This window comes from Bufo gargarizans, chromosome 4 (genome assembly GCF_014858855.1).
Source record: "Bufo gargarizans isolate SCDJY-AF-19 chromosome 4, ASM1485885v1, whole genome shotgun sequence".
Classification (NCBI taxonomy): domain Eukaryota; kingdom Metazoa; phylum Chordata; class Amphibia; order Anura; family Bufonidae; genus Bufo; species Bufo gargarizans.
In genome coordinates this window covers 73,169,137-73,186,795 of record NC_058083.1, presented here as the reverse complement: position 1 = coordinate 73,186,795, position 17,659 = coordinate 73,169,137, and the positions used below count along the sequence as shown (strand labels likewise).

Here is a 17,659-nt window from a genome sequence, read left to right as displayed (position 1 = left end):
TTGCGTGAAAAATGCACACTATAGAGCTTGATGCGATTTTCACCCAACACACAAGTGATGCGTAAAAATCACCGCTAATGTGCACAGCCCCATTGGAGTGAATGGGTCCGGATTCAGTGCGGGGGCAATGCGTTCACCTCACGCATTGCACTCGCGCGGGAATCACGCTCGTGTGAAAGGGACCTTAGTGTGTAAGCACGACCACCACTGCTGGATTGCAGGGTGGTCGTAACCATGGAAACAAGCAGTGTATAATGTGATGGAGAAATGAACCCAGCCAGCAAAGGAAGCAATATGGATAATAATAATATATTAGTAAGTGCCTTGTGATAACTTTATCTACATAATAAATGCTTTTTGCTGAGGTGATAGAACTCCTTTAATGAGCCATAGAGGAAAGCTGCTATCAAATCTCGCCTCTCGCAGACTTGGGTCCTCCATGTATTTCACCCTTGCTGGTCACGGCTTTCCTCAGCTAAATGAGCATCACTGTCCAGATAGCATCACAATCACACCATAGTCCCTTGTCCTCATAATGACATAGTCCCAAAATGTATTAAAAAAAAAAAAAAAAAAATCACTTTCAAGTCCTCTTCTCCTGGCAAGGAGCAGCCAAGTGATTTTGGATCCGATCCCTAGGCCGCTCCTGTTGGGCAGCTTCCGATGGACCTGGAGACTGGCCAGTCCTGACCGCCGTCCTGGAGGATTTTTTTCACCAGACATTTTGGGACTGCAGGCAATTATCAGGGAAGGGCTATTTAGGTTGCTATGTAATAGATTCACAATACAGTCCTATCATCCAAAGCTGCACCGCAATCCAAATAAAAGCCCCAGAACATTGCAAACACTGCTACAAGAAGGGTTAAACAACCATTCAAGTTCAATGCTGTGATCCCGTCTACTGAGTTTACATCAGGGTGCCAGGGACAACACGTCTCCCAGGGCTCCTGAGGACCACCCCCTGCTCTCAGCATCAGGCGCATTATCCCAGGATCCGGGACTGACTGCGCATGCGCGGCAGCTTACAGAGACAGCATCAGGCTCCCAAGGCTTGGTGGCCCGGGGCCGCAGCTCCATCTCTATGCCTGCCGGTAAGTACACCTCGTGGTCAGCGGTCAGTGTCTGTAGGCTGCGCTGGGTTCTCCTTGCAGTAGTCCCCTGGTGCTGTGTATACATAGGCAGTGCAGGGGGCACAGGGGTGTCGCACACATCATGCAGCCCCCTCCCCTGGTTTGGAGACTGCCAGGCACTGTACTCTCTCCCCTCCTCCTGAGGCTGCTCACAGATAAGGAGGAAGAGGGAGGAGAGAGCTGCTGCCTGCTGCTGTCTACAGGAGGACTGCTGCCCAGGGCTGCCACAGAGTGGGGTAAGATGGGTGTGCAAGGGGCCACAGAGCAGAGGAGGGACAGTGGGAGATGGGTGCCATGTCAGAGAGAGATACTAGATAGAAGATAGAAAAAAATGGACATAATAGATACATAGATATGAGAGAAATCTGAATATATACACATAGATAGAAGATAGACATAATAGATAGATATGAGATAGATATATGATAGATATTAGATAAGCAGACATTCTGAGTAATAAGTATAGCGTGTGATTTGGATGCTGCTCTCCCATGTAATAGAAAACTGTCCGTGGCCCCTGATATCCTCAGCACATCCAAGTCACCGCTCTTTAGATACAACCCTTTACAGGGAAAGAAAACATTTCTGATGTTGGAAGATTTTGAGTACTTTTTTGATGGTGTGATTGTGTATGTGACCATCTGATGGGCTGGATGTACTGGTGGTAGGCTCGGTGGTGGGATGTACTGGTGGTGGGATGTACTGGTGGTGGGATGTACTGGTGGTGGGATGTACTGGTGGTGGGCTTGGTGTTGGGATGTACTGGTGGTGGGATGTACTGGTGGGCTTGGTGGTGGGATGTACTGGTGGTGGGAGGCACTGGCGGTGGGATGTACGGGTGGTGGAACATTGTGGTGGTGGAACATACTGGTGGTGGGACGTACTGGTGGTGGGCTTGCTAAAGTCAGGCATTATCAGATCATTTCCATCGTTAATCTAATTAATATATTTGTAAATTAGAAACCGGCCTGGACTGATCCCCAATGTGTTGAATTGTTCGCCATTTCTAATTGTAGTGTTTTTTTATGGTCCTTGTGTGTTCTTATTGACATGGGAGTGCAACGTCATAGTGGCTGCTGGAGCCTACTAACTGGTTCCATCGGATGTAATATGTAGTATACATTACACTGTGCCTGTATTATTGAAGTGCTGTTATTGCATATAGCCTTAATGTTCTCTTCCTGCACCCACAGAGCTCACAATCTATTGTCCTTCTCTCAGATGTGCATTGCTTCTATATAAACATTATGGAGTCATAGGAAGCCACCTAAACATCATAGGAAGGCCTGCTTAGGATGTCCTTTCTTCTGGTGAAAGCTAAAAGCTGCATCCCATGTGGGTCTTTGATCTGGAGGACCTATTGTCTCTACTGGAAAGTAACTTCACACATGCAACCACTTCTGTGCCAGGAATTGGTACCGACCCCACATTTTCAGACCTTCATTGGACTGCAGAAAAGTCTTTAATAGGAAAAACCTTCTAATGTGGTCATTTCCAGTGTAGTTACTCCACTAATAGTAGCTGGTGGGATCGTAGCAGTAGGACATCCCTCTATCAGCATGACTTTGTAGGTCCGGCAAACTAAGTACCTTGAGGAAGCTCTTGCTAACATCTCCAGAACTCCTGCAGATGTTGCACTGCCTTTAGCACGTAGATGTTCTATTGCAGCCCGTACGCTCGCGGTGTGTGACTGTAGGTTTTCTATGTTTTCATCTGTTGGATAGCAGAGAGCATAGCTCCAGCTTTATTGTCTCCACACAATTAGTGGTTTTGTGTTACCAGAGGGAGGGGGTAGACATGCCAGGCCTTACACAGAGCGGCCCAGTGTACGTTGTTCTAGCACTAGCTCTGTGTGTGCATTAACACATTCCTGCACATGGTGCCCTCACCCCTCCTCGGGGTTATCTGACAACTACATGTGGTTCGTGGGGCTTTTGTTGTTTGCATTGCATCACTGTAAAACAATGCAGTTATCTGACACCATTGACTTGACAAGGCCGGCTGTAGAGATTGCATCTGGTTGATAATGCAGTGGACATGTTGTAAATCAGAGGGACGCAACCTATGGTTCCTCAGCTATTATTTATTAATTTATTTATTTTATATACTTCCGTAGCGGTTTACAGACATTATCATTATCACACTGTCCCCAATGGGTCTCACAATCTAAGTTCCCTATCAGTATGTCTTTGGAGTATGGGAGGAAACCAGAGAACCAGGAGGAAATCCATGCAAACACGGGGAGAACATACAAACTCCATGCAGATGTTGTCCTTGGCTTAAGCCATGGCACCAGTGCTAACCACTGAGCCACCGTGCTGCCCATACTAAAGGCCGATTGTCGGGAAGGAACATATACCTTACATTACTGTTGTATGTTTCCTGTATACACATTACTACTGCTGTCAGAAAAGGTGATAGTGGCCCTAGACAACTCTGGCAACACTTATCTTCCAGTGCTCCAGACAAAAAAAAATAAACAGGAGCCATTGGCTCCTAAACTGAAAAATTTAGAAGCCAAATTACATTTTTAGTCTCCAAATTGAAAAAATATATAATTATAATTAAAAAAAAAAGGCTTGGAGAAGATGAGACGCAGGTCACAGTAATGAGCCAGCACTACATAATAGGGGTGTCACAATACCAAAATTTTGATTCGGTTTTGATACCATAAAAAAGTATTGCGATACTCAATACCATTCGATACCACACAAAAAAAAAAAAAAAAAAGAAACACCATTCCACATTTTATGGAACGTCTGGCCCATAATAGAACAGTCCTATTCTATTTTTTGGGGGGACAAGGTGACATGGTTAATTTTTTTTTTCTTTTACGACGTTCACCGCATAGTAACATAGTACATAAGGCCGAAAAAAGACATTTGTCCATCCAGTTCGGCCTGTTAGGCTACTTTCACACTAGCGTTCGGCTGTCCGCTCGTGAGCTCCGTTTGAAGGGGCTCACGAGCGGACCCGAACGCTTCCGTCCAGCCCTGATGCAGTCTGAATGGATGCGGATCCGCTCAGACTGCATCAGTCTGGCGGCGTTCAGCCTCCGCTCCGCTCGCCTCCGCACGGACAGGCGGACAGCTGAACGCTGCTTGCAGCGTTCGGGTGTCCGCCTGGCCGTGCGGAGGCGTGCGGATCCGTCCAGACTTACAATGTAAGTCAATGGGGACGGATCCGTTTGAAGATGCCACAATATGGCTCAATCTTCAAGCGGATCCGTCCCCCATTGACTTTACATTGAAAGTCTGGACGGATCCGTCCCAGGCTATTTTCACACTTAGCTTTTATATGCCAAAATAATGCAGACGGATCCGTTCTGAACGGAGCCTCCGTCTGCATTATTATGATCGGATCCGTTCAGAACGGATCCGATCGAACGCTAGTGTGAAAGTAGCCTTATCCTGCAAGTTGATCCAGAGGAGGGCAAAAAAAAAAACTCTGAAGTAGAAGCCAATTTTCCCCATTTTAGGGGAATAAAAAATTCCTTCCCGACTCCAATCAGGCAATCAGAATAACTCCCTGGATCAACGACCCCTCTCTAGTAGCTATAGCCTGTAATATTATTACACTCCAGAAATACATCCAGGCCCCTCTTGAATTCCTTTATTGTACTCACCATCACCACCTCCTCGGGCAGAGAGTTCCATAGTCTCACTGCTCTCATTATTATTATTATTATTATTTTATAAGTAAAATTGGGAAAGGGGGCGATTTATACTTAATATTTTGTAAACTTTTTTTTTTTTTTTTTACTTAATAACTATTAGCCCCCTTAGGGGCTAGAACCTGGGATTTTTTCATCCCTTGTCCTATGCAACCTGATAAAGCTCTATTAGGCACCAATCGTGGATAGAAGCGCCCTGTCATAGAGGTTGGGTGTCGGCTATGTGATTCTGCAGCTACCGCCTCCTTTATTTGAATTAATGGGTGAGTGAACATCATTGGTGGCGCAGTGGCCACAGCCCCTCCCCTCCTCTTCCCCTCTGTTTTTTCACTGGTGTCAGCAGCGGCACAGGGGGAGGGAGAGACTGCTTCCTTCCCCCCTGTGCTGCTGAATGAACGCCTGCGCTGGGGCAAGGAATTTCTGGCTCCCATGCCCCACCTTCAATATTCAGCTACAGCGCGGCAGCCCTGTCGCAAATGGTGACAAGGCTAAAAAGTCTTGTTGCAATCTACAAATTTTATGGCGCATTGGCGACCATTTTGGTCGCCATCTGGAGCGCTGTCTTCCTGAACAAGGATTACACGGACACACATAGTATATGAGAGGGCACTCCCCCTGCCTCTCCGGTGGTGATTACAGGCTGCTGTCACATCAGCCCTTCTTTTATTGGTATAGTAAGGACCGGCACTCGCTTTTGGTAGTGATATCAAATAAATTTAATGGTCACATACAAATGGTTAATGTGACGCGTTTCGGCAAAGGCTTCTAATAGCCGAAACGCGTCACATTAACCATTTGTATGTGACCATTAAATTTATTTGATATCACTACCAAAAGCGAGTGCCGGTCCTTACTATACCATTATCTGTGGATCTTCTTCCCTGGACACGCGCACCGCACCGCTGTAAGCAGAAGTGCCGCTCGTATCTTCTCTTGGACCCCTTCTTTTATTGTCAGGCAATTGGTCTTTATTAAAAATATGGAATTTCTGTACAGAGCTGAGATGCTGTTGTAGCAGCCTGTGGATTTTCTGTCTTTTCCGTCAGAGCAGGAGCAGACAGGCTCCTTATCTCTGCTCTCTGACATTATAAACACTCATTATAGATCAGTTCTTATCTTGAGGCCTCATGCACACGACCGTTGTGTGCATCCGTGGCCGTTGTGCCGTTTTCCGTTTTTTTTCGCGGACCCATTGACTTTCAATGGGTCCGTGGAAAAATCGGAAAATGCACCGTTTTGCGGCCGTGATCCGTGTATCCTGTCCGTCAAAAAAATATGACCTGTCCTATTTTTTTGAGGGACAACGGTTCACGGACCCATTCAAGTCAATGGGTCCGTGAAAGAACACGGATGCACACAAGATTGGCATCCGTGTCCGTGATCCGTGGCCGTAGGTTGCTTTCATACAGACGGATCCGAAGATCCGTCTGCATAAAAGCTTTTTCTGATCTAAGTTTTCACTCATTTCCGACAGTATATTCTAACACAGAAGCGTTCCCATGGTGATGGGGACGCTTCTAGTTAGAATACACTGCAAACTTTGTACAAGACTGCCCCCTGCTGCCTGGCACCACCCGATCTCTTACAGGGGGGATATGATAGCACAATTAACCCCTTCAGGTGTGGCACCTAAAGGGGTTAATTGTACTATCATATTCCCCTGTAAGAGATCAGGGCTGCCAGGCAGCAGGGGGCATACCCCCCCCCCCCCTCCCCAGTTTGAATATCGTTGGTGGCACAGTGTGCGCCCACCATCGCCCCCCCCTTCCCTCCCTCTATTGTAATAAGTCGTTGGTGGCACAGTGTGCGCCTACCATCGCCCCCCCCCCCTTCCTCCCTCTATAGTTAAAAATCGTTGGTGGCACAGTGTGCGCCCACCATCGGCCCCCCCTCTCTCTATAGTAGTAACAACCATTGGTGGCAGTGTGCGGCCTCCCATTCCCCCCCCCCATCATTGGTGGCAGCGGAGTTCCGATCGGAGTCCCAGTTTAATCGCTGGGGCTCCGATCGGTAACCATGGCAACCAGGAAGCTACTGCAGCCCTGGTTGCCATGGTTACTTAGCAATAGTACAACAGTAGAAGATTCATACTTACCTGCTTGCTGCTGCGATGTCTGTGACCGGCCGGGAGCTCCTCCTACTGGTAAGTGACAGTTCTTTAGCAATGCGCCGCACAGACCTTTCACTTACCAGTAGGTAGGAGCTCCCGGCCGGTCACAGACATCGCAGCAGCAAGCAGGTAAGTATGAATCTTCTACAATTGTACTATTGCTAAGTAACCATGGCAACCAGGGATGCAGTAGCTTCCTGGTTGCCATGGTTACCGATCGGAGCCCCAGCGATTAAACTGGGACTCCGATCGGAACTCCGCTGCCACCAATGATGGGGGGGGGGGGGGAATGGGAGGCCGCACACTGCCACCAATGGTTGTTACTACTATAGAGAGAGGGGGGGCCGATGGTGGGCGCACACTGTGCCACCAACGATTTTTAACTATAGAGGGAGGAAGGGGGGGGCCATGGTGGGCGCACACTGTGCCACCAACGATTTATTACAATAGAGGGAGGGAGGGGGGGGGGGCGATGGTGGGCGCACACTGTGCCACCATCGATTTATTACAATAGAGGGAGGGAGGGGGGGGGGGGCGATGTGGGGCGCACACTGTGCCACCAACGATTTATAACAATAGAGGGAGGAAGGGGGGGGGGCCCGATGGTGGGCGCACACTGTGCCACCAATGATATTCAAACTGGGGAGGGGGGGGGGGGGGTCTGCCCCCTGCTGCCTGGCAGCCCTGATCTCTTACAGGGGGATATGATAGTACAATTAACCCCTTCAGGTGCGGCACCTGAGGAGTTAATTGTGCTGATCACGGCCCCCTGTAAGAGATCGGGTGCTGCCAGGCAGCAGGGGGCAGTCATGTACACAGTTTTTCAGTATATTCTAACCTGAAGCGTCCCCATCACCATGGGAACGCCTCTGTGTTAGAATATACTGTCGGAATGAGTTTCACGATGTAGCTCATATCCGACAGTATATTCTAACGTAGAGGCGTTCCCATGGTGATGGGGACGCTTCAAGTTATGTTCGGGTGTCCGCCTGGCCGTGCGGAGGCAAGCGGATCCGTCCAGACTTATAATGTAAGTCAATGGGGACGGATCCGTTTGAAGATGAGACACTGTGGCTTAATTTTCAAACGGATCCGTCCCCCATTGACTTTCAATGTAAAGTCTGGACGGATCCGTCTGAGGCTATTTTCACACTTAGAAATGTTTTAACAATATAATGCAGACGGATCCGCTCTGAACGGAGCCACCGTCTGCATTATGAACACAAGTGTGAAAGTAAAGGGACTCCTGACTTTACATTGAAAGTCAATGGGGACGGATCCGTTTGCAATTGCACCATATTGTGTCAACGTCAAACGGATCCGTCCCCATTGACTTGCATTATAATTCAGGACGATTCCGTTTGGCTCCGCACGGCCAGGCGGACGCCAAAACGTGGATCCTCCAAAAATCAAGGAAGACCCACGGACGAAAAAACGGTCATGGATCACGGACCCACGGACCCCGTTTTTGCGGACCGTGAAAAAAAACTGTCGTGTGCATGAGGCCTAATGATGAGAATGTGGCTTAAATAAGTTTGCAGGTACAAGAAATGACAGGCGGCACACACCACTGCATCACGGAGTGCCGAAGTCTGGTGTCCGCCCCAGCCCTTACTCTGTGTCCATGTGTGTTGGATGAATAAAGAAGCATTTTAACTGCAGTGGTGAGTGCCGCCTGTCATCTCTTGTACCTGCAATCAAGTTTCATCTTGTGTTTCCCTGAGCTGAGCACCACGCACACTGCATATATAAGGTCCGCTGGATGTTTGTTTGGCAGTTTCTTTCTCTCCCCCTGCATCAGTGGCTTAAATAAGTGTTTATGAGCTCTTAGAAGTATAGAGATGAGGTTTATTAGATGACTGGCAAAAACTGAAAGTGAAAGTACCAGTCACACAGCTGAAAAAACAGTTGACCCTTTGTGACAGAACAACTCAATATTTTTAATAAAGACCAATTGAAAAAATAAGATTTTTTGCCCAAAATGAGTAAATGCAATCATAAACAAAAATTGCCTCCGAAGGTGTACATAGCCTTCAATAGGTCCAAATGGAAACACAGTAACTTCCGCCAATGCCGGGACAGCCTGCCAGATATAAAAGCGCTAGTGTGAAACTAGCCTTACATAAAACAGCATTACTGAAGTGATCCACTATAAAAGAAAATGAGGTCTCATTCACCTTCAACTGATAATTGGTTGCTGATTGAGCTAAAACTCTGGTGGGACTGCATATGTGCTGCATCTATAGTCATGGACTATTAGTGTAGGACTCCGTGGTTACCTGATCCCAGTGTTTTCCTTTGACATAGAAAGTTGTGGATAGCTTGTTATAAATGCATACTTTCCATGTTGGTGTGAAGCAGCTACCCAATTGTACTACAGCCAGTGTGAGACCAAAATATGTGGAGCCTGAGATTCAAGAGAATTTGGACCTTGATTTTGATACCAAGTAAAGTATCATGATACTCAATAACAAATACTGTACTTTGCATTAAATGCTTGCTTTTAATGTAAGGCACATAGTTTTATCAGCTTGCACCTACATGTGCCTTCTGTTAATAGTAAGTGACCGCATCAAGTACCTCACATTAATGGGGTTATCAGAATTTTTGTAACCAATGACCTATCCTCTGGGTAGGTCATCAGCCTCTGATTGTTGGGAGTCGAACACCCAGAACTCCCTCCGATCAGCTGTTTGAGAAGGCCCCGGTTCTCCTTTGAGCACTGTGGCCTTCTCATTGCTTACCTTAGGCCATGTGACATTGTGACCATCGGTCAGGTGGCCTAGACCATCTCAGCCCCATTCACTTGAATGGCACAATAATCTACTCATGTAGGTGGTCCCCAGTTGTAAATCTACTGTGCTCATTAGCAGCTCTCTACATGGCACCGTGGAGAGTAAAGATGCATTCAGACGCACTAATAATCGTCCAGATTATCGGGAACCACTGTTCCTGCGAAAGGTCATTCCAGATCATCTGGCCGTCTAAATGTGCCGCCGATCACTCTATGAACGAGCAAAACGCTCATTCATCGGGTGATCCTGACACTTGTGCAGGCACCACCAATCATGTTTTTTTGGCAGCAGATTGTGTGGTCTAAACAGCGATCTGCTGAACCATGAAACCATGATTCTGTATGCGGCCGAGGGATCGCTATAGCTGTTGCCCATCCTCATACTGTGAAGGAGATCCCTGCATGTAAATGTCTGGTCTCCTTCATTGAACAAGCAACCGACTGTCGGGAAGGAACTGCCCTTCTCGACAATCGGCCACTCAGTCAGCCTGTCTAAATCCACCTTTAAGGTACAGCCACACGTTCAGGTTTTCTGGTGCAGTTTTGAAAGCCAAAACCAGGAATAAATTCAAAATTGAGGAGAAGTTGTATCTGTACTTTATACTTTCTCTCCTTTTATGATCCACTCCTTATTTTTTCTTCCAAAACTGCAACAGGAAACCTAACTGTGTGGCCGTACTCGGCTGAGACCTGGAGATCTCAAAATATAAACACCATATAGGCCACTATATAGACTATGGGGTAGTCTAGAATAGTGGGAGCTCTTTTGCTAGGAGATCTCCTCTAGCTTGCAGGAGATGATGACAGATGTCAGGGAGATAGAGGCTAAACAGATGACTAGTCATTTTCTTGGTGTCATAGAGCAAGTTATGGATCACAGAATTTCAGAGTGCATTAGAACAATGGTCAATTCCTCTTACAACTAGATTATACCCTACACTGGGACATTTGGTTGCGTGCATATTGCAGGATGATCACAATGTATCCCTGATCCTTTCCTTATTGCAGGCTACATTCTCATTGTCTGTCCGTTGAGATCAGACTTCTTGAGAAGGTAGAGTTGTGGTTTTGAAATGAAATGTTATACGGTACCCATTCCAGTGGGCTGAGTCCCCAAAGAGTAGGAAGTTTTCATACTTAGTGGCTGTTCAAGTAGGGAAGTCCAGGCCTAGGACATATTGACATTGATTGTCGGGATGTCTTAATTTTCTTTGTGTTGCAGCTCCACTTGGTTGGATCACCAGTAAATTCTTGCCATTCCTTTCAGGTGACCCAATCGTCAATTTTCATATGACTGTTCTCCCCTCTAAGATATACTGAGGTCATGCACCCATCTCAGTACTTCATGTTAAGACGTGGTAGAATTGCCACAGATTTATGTTGGTTCCATAATAAGGGCATGTTCACGTGATGGATTTTTTTACAGCTTTAAATTAAGGCCAACTATGAATGTGCAGTTTGTTGTGCCACTGATATGCACATGGATTAGCCCCATTCATTGAAGCAGATATGTGTGTGGCTACCTGCAGAATCCACTCTGCTAGGTGCCACCAAAAATATTGTACCAGGTTTTAAATTCTTATTGTTTTGAGGAAATGTCGTAAATTTTTCCAATGTGTAGGGCAAAATAAGCTACAAATCCGCAGCGTAGCCTAAGTGTAAGGCCTCATGCACACGACCGTTCCGTTTTTTGCGGTCCGCAAACCATGGGTCCGCAAAAAACGGAAGCCCCCATGTGCCTCCTGCAATTTTACGGAGTGCTGTCCGCATCTTTTGTGGCCCCATTGAAGTGAATGGGTACGCATCCGAGCCGCCAAAACGGCGGCTCGGATGTGGACCCAAAGAATGGTTGTGAACATGCCCTTTTTTTGTCTGTGATTACAGATCGCTCAAGCACATTACAACATTTCATTTGGAACCCCCCAAACCCGCCCGGGTACACTCACTTATAGGTGGGTTCTGTGTTAGCCCCACCCATTTTCAACCCGGAACATCACAAATTTGCTGGGACTGTGTCTGAAAATCAGGAACAGTCCCGGCAAATTCGGTACAGTTAGCAACTATGACATTATGGTCTGTGGGTCAGTGAACACCACAGACACAACATGGCATCCGTGTTTGGTCCATGGTTTCCACGGATCATTGGTCGTAGACTCTCTGGAAGTTAATTTTCAAACATTGATCCTTCACAGATGAACCAATGACCATCTTGTCACAGATGTCATCACGGTCACAGACATGTGAAGGAGGCCTCATCCTAACGTCACAATTTTACCTCATCTCATGGACAACCCCATGAAGCACTGTTCAGGGTGACAGTCTTCAGGGAACCTGTAATGGCTGCCATATTGGATGTCACCCAGCTTGCTCACACTTTTGTCGATCGGCAAGTTGCGTTGGCTTGAGCTTCTTATCTGACCAGGTCTGTTCTGACCCTTCAGAGAACCAGGGAAACCAGATGAACACGTCCAGCCTGATTCCTGGAATATAACACAATGAATAAATGATGAGATTTTCCATTTTTTTTCTGTTTGGCGACATTTTATCATTTCTTGTCCGGTAACTTTACAGCAGAGAACTGTATTTATGTATATGCTATATATATATCTATATCAATTGAAGTATATGGTAAATTGTATAATTAATTCACTCTGAAAGCTCAGTAATATTTGATACGGTTTAAGTAGATAACAATGTCCCCTCCACTGGCCTGAGATCAGAGAAATACATTTTTAATGGACTGTTCCATGGCGGTCCCCTGGATTGGGGCCACAGATGCAGCCTTACTTACTGGAGATTATCAGATTTTATTCTCCTCTTTAATATTAATTGTACTGTATAGATGCCAATTAGATCTGCCCTCCTATGTACTATGTACTGCCGCACTGGTTCACATATTCTCTTATCTGAGCAGTCCTTATTCATCCTGATCCTTCTGCTTCATGAATAAAATTCCAGACCTACAGTGAAGACTGACATACCTGCAGAGAAGAGAGTGGTAAGGGCGAGTTCACATCTGCGTTTGAATTTCCCTTCCTCTATTCCGTCTCGGGGATCGAAAAACAGAAAAAAGCGTTTCCAGTATTATGCCTATTCAAAAGAATAGGACAAAACGTATGTCAGGATGCCCCCGTTTACATGCTTTCCGTTCAACAACGTCTTTTTTGCAGGACAAAAAAATGCTGCTTGCACCTTTTTTTTTCTCCGCCATAAAAAGATGGAATAAAACGGAAAGTGACGGTTCTGTTTTGTTTAACATTAAAGTCAATGGCATGACGGATACCTCCAATGGCATCTGTCATTTATTCCGTTTAACGGATCCATTTCTCTTTTCACGCATGCGCAATAGATAGAACAAAAACGGATGCGTTAAAACAAGATCAAAACGGATGTGTAAATAACACTTTGTTCTGCCATTAGGACGGATCCGTTTAAAATAAGAAAAATTAAGTTTTCCGTCTACGGAGTGTGAGGCAGTGACATGCCTCATGGTTGTTAGGGGAGATATATGGCAAGATTTGCTGTGTCTTCCCCTAGAATCACCAGGTGCAGTAATCACCTGGGGATAAAGGAATCCTCAGAGTGAGAGGGGGTGGGGACTTGCACACAGAAGGCTGGAGTGGCTCTGTGTGGTCTGAGCCGGGAGGGCTGAGAGACCACTATCCCCCAGGAGACACTGGTGTGGGAGCAGCCTGGAGGCTGCTGAAGGTTGGGCTGGGAAAGCCGCATCTCATCACGGGTGTGAACTGTGCTACGCTTTAGGTGAGTCAGGGAAACCTATGTGTTTAGATAGGGCCCAGACGGGCAAGGTATTTTATTTTGGCTTTGTGTGTTTTGCTTTATGCCGTGTGCCACAATAAAGCACAGTTTGGCCCCTAAATCCTGGTGTCTGTGAAGAAGCGTGTGTTTGCAACCCCTGGAAAAGAGCTAATCCCCTACAGGAGCCATATAAAAATGCAACAAATTGGCTTCCGTTTAGACTAATCCATTTTTAGCGGATCCGTTTAAAATGGATCTACTAACACAGATGTGAACCCGGCCTAACAGGGAGGACAGCTCTGTATAGCAAAGGTTGGAGGGATGTGGTTGGTGGTCCTTGGATAATTGAAAATGACTGAAATGAATAGCACAAAGACGTCATGCAGGATATATATATATAGATATATATATATATATATATATATATATATATATATATATATATATATATATATATATATATACACCCTTTTACATATCGTATATGAGTTACTTTTCTTTAACCGCAAGAATACATTTCCCCTGACACACAGGTGACAGTAAATTGTAGCCATAGAAACCTTTGTCTTTACATCTCGTGAGGTATAGCGGCTTTCATGCCGTATATATTGCATTTTCATGAGTTTTCCTCTTCATGCTGCATAGAATATAAAGAAATTATTTCTATAGGGGTTAATTTTACTTTTGGGAAGACCAGAATTCATTTCACAACGGTGAATCTTTAAAGGGAACCTGTCACATTATTATTATTATAATAATTTTTCTTAAAGAGGTTCTCTGCTTTTAACAGTCTCTATCTGTTGTCTTGACAATAAGCTAATCACTAAGTGTTCCCATGTTGGGACCCCCAGCGATCAGTTGTTAGCTGTGAGGGAATCTGGCAGTAAGTGTTCATTTTCCTTGCAGCGCCACCACAGGAGAAATGATGCATTGCGCAGTAGCCATATGCATTAATGAATTGTCTGTGTTAGGGACGACCCGTCCCGTCTAGAGCAAGGGACGCCCTTTGTAAATGCTTTCTTCTTTGAACAAGAGATCAGGATCCTGCACAGAGGACACCTTCCACCTCTGCTAAGTCATAATTAGCTAATATGTTGTATGAAAACAGGTTTTCTAAATTGGACATCCCTTTTAAAACAACATCTTTTTCAAAAGAAGTCATTGTAGTCACCCTAGTGTCCAGTTGCAGAATTACATGCTGGCCATTCAAATGAATGGCTGTCGATGTGATGCGTGGAGGTGCTGGGTCAGTTCTAGCACATGGAGGGTGCTTCTGCATGGAATATGAACAGGGGTTGTTTAGGTGAGATATCCTCTTTAATGAATTATAATGGTCTTTTATCTTTAGCGGCTATATTTACACTTTTTTGTTTATGATTGCATTTTTGGCCTTTATTAAAAATATTGAGCAGTTCTGTCACAAAGGTTTAACTGTTATTCCTAGCTGTGTGACATGTACTTTCACTTAGTGCCGATCATCTAATAACCCTTGTCTCTAAGAGCTCATAAACACTTATTTAAGCCACATTCTTATCAGTAAGATAAGAACAGAGCCGTAATGAGTGTTTATAGTGTCAGAGAGCAGAGATAAGGAGTTCGTCTGCTCCCTAACTGACGGAAAAGAGAGAAAGTCCTCAGGCTGCTACTAGTGCATCTCAGCTCTGTACAGAAAAAAGGATTCCATATTGTTAGTAAAGACCAATTTAAAAATGTTTAGCTCAAAATGAATACAATGCAATAATAAAAAAATGCCCCCAAAGCTGGACTTAGACTTTAAATAATATCCACAGCAGTGTTTCAGTGCCTCCAATTTGTAAATGTTAAAGGGGTTTTCTAGGAATTTAATATAGATGGCCTATCCTCATGATAGGTCACCAGTATCAGATCAGTAGACATCAGACTCTTTGCAACTCCATTGATCAGTGAGTGCTGTGGCCTCTACCTAGACCAGTGACGTCATGTTCCTAAGTCATATGGCCTACGAGCAGCATAGTCCCATTCAAGTGAATGGGCCTGGGCTGCAATACCAAGCACAGCCACTATACAATAAACGTCGCTGTGCTTGGTAAGCTGTGAGAAGGCCTCTTAAAGCGAACCTTTCACCTCATTTTCACTTTATAAACTAGCAACAGTACCTTATAGATTATCTTCAGTGTGTTCTTATACATGTTAGAGCCGCTTTCCTGCGCTGTTTATTCTTGAAAAAATCGTCTTATAAAGTTCACATTTCCTGCTCCAACAGTCACGCAACAAGTCAAGGGGGTATCCCTTCCCTCACCTCTGGCCGTACCTCCCCTGCCCTAACCCCGCCTCTATGCTCTGTAATTGACAGCCGGCTCAGTCGCCGGGACCGTGCTTGTGAATCCTGCGCCGTCCTCCTCATTCGCCGACAGGCAGGCATCGCGTACGGCGCATGCGCGATTCTGTTACAGGATCGCGCTTGTGTCCGCAAGAAAGACGGGATTGCGCAGCGAATGAGGAGGACGGCACATGCGCAGGATTCACAAGCGCGGTCCCGGCGACTGAGTCGGCTGTCAATTACAGAGCATAGAGGCGGGGTTAGGGCAGGGGAGGTACGGCCAGAGGTGAGGGAAGGGATACCCCCTTGACTTGTTGCGTGACTGTTGGAGCAGGAAATGTGAACTTTATAAGACGATTTTTTCAAGAATAAAGAGCGCAGGAAAGCGGCTCTAACATGTATAAGAACACACTGAAGATAATCTATAAGGTACTGTTGCTAGTTTATAAAGTGAAAATGAGGTGAAAGGTTCGCTTTAAAAGAGCTGATCGGTGGCAGTGTCGGCTCACCATGATAATATATTGATGACCTATCTTAAGGTAAGATAAATAATTAAAGTTGTCCAGTCTCTACGTTTCATGGCCGAGATGGGAATAACCGCAGTAAGCACCAGCCAGAGGAGACGGAGTTGCGAAAAAAATGGCCAAGCCAGTGCTCCAGACAAAAAAAAATTACCAGGAGCCATTGGCTCCTAAACTAAAAAAGTTAGGAGCCAAATTACATTTTTTAGTCGCCAAATTTAAAATGCATATAATTAAAAAAAAAGGACTTTGAGAAGATGAGACGCAGGTCACAGTAGTGAGCCAGCACTACATATAGGAGAAAACAGCACCACATAGCTCTCACATCCAGTGACATCTTCTGGGGGACAAGGTGACTTAAAAATGGCGAATTGCGTGGTTTAGAGTTGGTTTTTTTTCTGTTACGGCCTTCACTGAGCGGAAATATTTTTTTATATTTTAATAGCTCACACTTTTTGGGACGTGGCGATATGTAATATGTTAATTCTTTATTGTTTGTAAATTTTATATGTAAAACTGGGAAGGGGGCCATTTAAACTTTTAGTATTTTGGTATTTTTTGTTTAACTTTTTATTTAATAACCATTTCTTCCCTTAGGACTAGAACCTGGATCTTTTCATCCCTTGTGCTATTCACCCTGATAGAGATCTATCAGGGTGAATAGGATCTCACACATCTCCCTGCTGCCCTGTGCTCTGTGCACACAGCAACAGGGAGCTGAACATGGCAGCCAGGGCTCCAGTAGTGTCCTGGCTGCCATGGTAACGATCTGAGCCCCAGCAGTGTAATCTGCCACCAATGGAGGGGATGGGACCCTGTGGCCACCATATAACAATGGGGGGGAGACACTTGTGGCCAGTGATAATGGAGGGGGATGAGGCTTTGGGGGGGCGCACTGCTTCACCAATGAATGTAATTAAAGAGGACCTTTCGTGGGTCCAAAGAATATTAACTTATTAGTAGCAGGCTGCATAGAGCGGCGCCCAGGGATCTAAGTGCACTTACTATTAGTCCTGGGCGCCGCTCCGTTCACCCGCTGTGGCCCCCGGTAATTTCAACATTCAGAGCAAGGAGGAGGAGACGCCAGTGTCTGTCCTTCCCCCTGACAGCAGCGCTGACCAATCACAGCGCAGAGAGAGGAAGAAAAGAACAACTCCCTCTCTCTGCGCTGTGATTGGTCAGCGCTGCTGTCAGGGGGAAGGACAGACACTGGCGTCTCCTCCTCCTTGCTCTGAATGTTGAAATTACCGGGGGCCACAGCGGGTGAACGGAGCGGCGCCCAGGACTAATAGTAAGTGCACTTAGATCCCTGGGCGCCGCTCTATGCAGCCTGCTACTAATAAGTTCATATTCTTTGTACCTATGAAAGGTCC

General features: G+C 45.8%; 1 protein-coding gene across 3 annotated transcripts in view; it reads left to right on the top strand.

Annotated features, from left to right (window-relative positions):
- The first annotated feature begins 1,001 nt into the window (after positions 1 to 1,001).
- Positions 1,002 to 17,659, top strand: part of RNF144A (ring finger protein 144A) — a 61,839-nt gene continuing 45,181 nt past the window's right edge. Inside the window, exon 1 of one of the 3 annotated variants that reach the window (XM_044290047.1) lies at positions 1,002 to 1,091. The gene's annotated coding sequence lies outside the window, so the exon portion shown is untranslated. Of the gene's footprint in view, positions 1,092 to 1,309; positions 1,367 to 17,659 lie in introns of those variants that run through there. The other 2 variants (XM_044290051.1, XM_044290048.1) reach the window with 2 other exon arrangements.